The sequence below is a fragment of the Dipteris shenzhenensis genome, chromosome 8 (genome assembly GCF_047967505.1).
Source record: "Dipteris shenzhenensis isolate YYH24624 ecotype China chromosome 8, Dip_SZ_1.0, whole genome shotgun sequence".
Taxonomy (NCBI): Eukaryota; Viridiplantae; Streptophyta; class Polypodiopsida; order Gleicheniales; family Dipteridaceae; genus Dipteris; species Dipteris shenzhenensis.
Window position 1 is genome coordinate 21,844,732 of NC_141603.1, and position 4,732 is coordinate 21,849,463.

The following is a 4,732-nucleotide window of genomic DNA, read 5'->3' on the forward strand; positions in this document are numbered from 1 at the left end:
ACGTACTGACCAAATAGGCATGTGGACTTATCTGTTGGGAATGAAAATTTGCACGGCTCTTAGGCTACCCTAGACCTACATCCATGTAAGATTTTGTTGCCAATCGATTTGGTATGTGCTGTGTGGAAGGTATAATGTGTACATTTTTACATGCACTCCCTACTAGTGACTACATATGAAACATAGTGCACGTACTCACCAAATACGCATGTGGACTTAGCTATTGGGGATGAAACTTTTCACGGCTCTTAGAATACCCTAGACATACATCCATGTAAGATTTGGTTGCCAATTGATGTCGTAAGTGCCATGTGGAAGGTATAATGCGTACATTTTTATAATCCCTACTAGTTACTACGTATGAAAAATGGTGCACGTACTAGCCAAATATGCATATGGACTTATCTATTGGGGATGAAACTTTGTATGGCCCTTAGGATCCCTAGACCTACATCCTTGCAAGATTTGGTTGCCAATTGATTTAGTATGTGTCGCATGGAAGGTATAATGCGTACATTTTTGCATGCACTCCCTACTAGTGACTACATATGAAAAATGGCACACATACTAACCAAATACGCATGTGGACTTATTTGTTGGGGATGAAAATTTACATGGCTCTTAGGCTACCCTACACCTACATCCATGCAAGATTTGGTTGCCAATATATTTTGTATGTGCCGCATGGAAGGTATAATGCGTACATTTTTGCATGCACTCCCTACTAGTGACCACGTATGAAAAATGGTGCACGTACTAACCAAATACGCATGTGGACTTATCTGTTGGAGATAAAAATTTGCATAGCTCTTAGGCTACCCTAGACCTACATCCATGCAAGATTTGGTTGCCAATTGATTTTGTATGTGCCACGTGGAAGGTATAATGCGTACATTTTTGCATGCATTCCCTACTAGTGACTACGTATGAAAAATGGTGCACATACTAAAGAAATACGCATGTGGACTTATCTGTTGGGGATAAAACTTTGCACGGCTCTTAGGTTACCATAGACATACATCCATGCAAGATTTGGTTGCCAATAGATATCGTATGTGCAGCGTGGAAGGTATAATGCGTACATTTTTGCATGCACTCGCTACTAGTGACTACCTATGAAAAATTATATACGTATTATATGATTTTGGACCAATTGTACATAATCATGTATTAATGTTTGACACATGTTACTACCATTGAGCACCATTCCATGCTAAACATTGACATTTTTTTCTTAATCTACAATTTACAAAAACTAGTGATAATATTAGTGTAATAATTGCAAGCATTGATATTTATGAAATTCAATATGATACTCAAAATGATAAAGTTCATAGCACGAGAGAGAGAGAGAGAGAGAGAGAGAGAGAGAGAGAGAGAGACCGACATTATACTTGAACATCTTTTCAATGCTTAATGTTTAGAATTACTTCACACGGCATTATTTTTAAAGTACCTTATGTATTAGATGTGTGAATTGAGATATCTGAAATTCAAAATGATATTCCTAATTTCAAATGTTTATGTTAAATTTGAACAAACTATAAACTGAGATAAACAAAGTAAACAAGGAAGGATACGACTTATTTCATAATTCAACTAAATTATCCCACATCCTTATCCTTGAGAGTTGGCTGGGAGGAAAAACCAGAAGCCATCGCCCGTGACATATCAGCGAAATCTAGAGAACTATGGCATGAGAAGCAAGGTCTTAGGTTAAGGTCGATAACACTTGGTATCAGAGCTGCGCTCGGTCATCCAAGTGCATCTCGACACAAGATATTGTGAAGCATGAACAATCATCCTAAATCAGAATCTGATAACTCCACATATGTTCCTCTAATCATCCTCTGACGATGCTCCTGTATGGCTCACTGCCCAACCATCCGTTGTGTACCCTCAAGAAAAGCCAAATCAGATGGGCTAGCCTCATCTCCTAGATCAGATGGGCCAGCCTCATCCTGATGATGGGGAAGGCATGCAACACGAGCCTCTGCTACCATCTCTACCTCCCTCGCCTCCTCTATGTATGCGTGCCTCAGCTCCCAAAGTCGTGCATCTGCAAATACTCGTGCCTCAAATCTAGCTCGAGTAATCGTCTCTACATGTAGAAGATGTTGGTCTCGGCCCCAAGCTGCTACTCCACCCACTACTGCAATGATATCTGAAGCTCCATCTCTCACTCAATATGACGTGCCTCCTTTACTTGTGTCTCGTTACTTGGCATGAAATCACCATACAAGAAGCATCATGGAAGACACACTGCAACCACTGAAGTATTAGCACCCTCCTACTGTAGCAAAGATCTTTGTGCCTCCTCCCTGTAGTGCTCTATCAAGACCATGCGGGCAAATGGATCAATGGCTTGACGATGACCAAGATACAGATCATCCATGCCTAGTCCCCTGTATGTGGCTGCATCAATGTCAGCAAAGCATACAAGGCACACTGATCATGCCACCATGTGGCAGGTCATGCAATATAGATGTGCAATGTGGCCACACCCAAACCACCCTACAGTGTCAAAATCCTCGTGGCAAAGGATGCAAGTGGCGGTAGGAAGCCTAGCTATGACTAGTGTGTCTATGGGTGTCCTAGTCAGCACATCTACAAGAGGGGCGGGGTACAGGCCACACTGGGGTGGATCCTATGGCGAGATGGATTATGACTAATATATCTCAACTGCAAAATATAGTGCTCTGCTTGATGGTAGGCTATGCGTGTCCGAATGCTTTGCTCCTCCAAATCTGCCTCCAGCTATCGTACACGAGACTCCATATCTACCTCCAACTGTCGTACACGAGAATCCATATCCTGTTGCAATAGATGTGCCTGCCAAGCAAACATGTCACGTACAAGGTGAGAATGAACCAAAAAACTTTAGTTCAAAACACGCAACAAAAAAATAAACTAAAATAATTAGAATAACTAACCTTGACCCTAGACTCAGCCAACAATGCCTCCAACTCTACAATCCATGCGTCTTGAGTATCCAACTCATGCTGAGGCAATGTAGATGTGGGAGGTGGTGCACATGTGGGAGGTGGTGTAGATGTGGGAGGCTCCGTAGATGTGGGAGGTGGAATCGAAAGTGATCTCGATAGGGTAAAGACCATGTCATGCAAGGAATCCCCCCTAATCCATCCTCTAATACCTCGCAAGTGCAAGGATAGTGTGCACCTCTGGTGCCTCGCATCAATGCTGTTGAACACCTGCAGTCTGATGCTCCTGACGCCCCATCCTACCATGTCCCGCTCCTGATCCTGGATGGGTACTAAGGTAGTATAACCGATGACCAAGCATAAACTCGGCATATAGCTGCATGGCAAATGACCTGGCTATCTAATGGTTATGAGGCAATCGACCACCATTCATAGTGAGATATCTCGGATAAATGTGCACTGCTATGATGGGTGCCTACAACGTAAAATAGTAGTTAGCTACCAGTGTGTAACAATTCCATGTGCAGGCTACATGCAGCTGGCCTGAATGGACCCATGAAGTCTAGACCCCATTTTTGAAATGGCTCTAGTGGTGGTAAGATGGGGTTGAGAGGCATCCGATCGTGATCCGTGGGTTGCCCCAACCATTGGCAGAGATCGCAACTCTTTGCAAACCACTGAGCATCCTTCTGCATGGTTGGCCACCATAGGCCTGCTTATAGAATTTTCTTTGTAGTCTAATGGTTTCATCTCTGTGAACCATTTCTAATGATTTGTCATTTGAGATGATGCACCACTATCGATGTACCAAGGATCCTATTCCACTTGGTCAACTTGATAGCTGAAATCCTCTTTGGGATTGAAATCAGTGTCTGAGTACACTATATTAGTTTGATGCATTTCCTCGCTTGCAAAAAAACATATTTCCATGTTCATTTGCAAAATGACTGTGACTAGAATGTCCACCATGATGATTTCCTCTGCCTCGGGAATTCCCTCTGCTGGATTGATCACCTTGGTCGTACTGCTTCTTGCGGCAATCTCTTCCATAGTGTCCAAACTTGTGACAGTAGTTGCACCGAATGTTTGACACATTGGTGGATGAATTACCTCGTCCTTGGAATCTTCCTCAATTGGAATGATTTCCTCTTTGCTGATTTTGATGTTGCTGAGGATGATGTTGATGCTGATGTTGATGCTGACTTTGATTTTGTTGTTGATGATGACCACTTTTTTTATATGATCTACCTCTGCCTTTACCTCTGCTTCTGCTTCTATTTGAAGCTGTGAATGTCTAATTATTAGAATGACCTTTTCGAGCTTGAATAGCTTGAGTTCTGAGTTCTTCACCAAGTAGGACTGACTGAAGTTCTTCTAGTGTCGGAATTTGCCATTGGATGGCAATACTCTAGACTAGATTCTCGTATCCCTCTCCTAGTCCATTCAGAATGACTTGAACCATTTCTGCGGGGTCCATAGTCTCTCCTACTACTGCAAGTTGATTGTTGTAGCCTTTTATGCGGAGTACATAAGCATGACCGGTTTTACTACTGTTGCAAAAACTCTGGTTGATTCGGTTGCTCAGGGTGAGAATCCTGGATGTGTTCTTGGACTCGTAGAGAGCTGCAAACATATCCCATGCTGGTGCTTGCATTGTTGTTGAAGGTTGGGCTAGCAAGGGAGCCCATATGCACAGTGGTCTCCAGTAGCCGTTTGGAGTGTTGAATGGAGCTCGTCTGTCACTTAGCTATGCATACTCGTCGATCGAGAGAGCCGCTGAGACTTTGCCT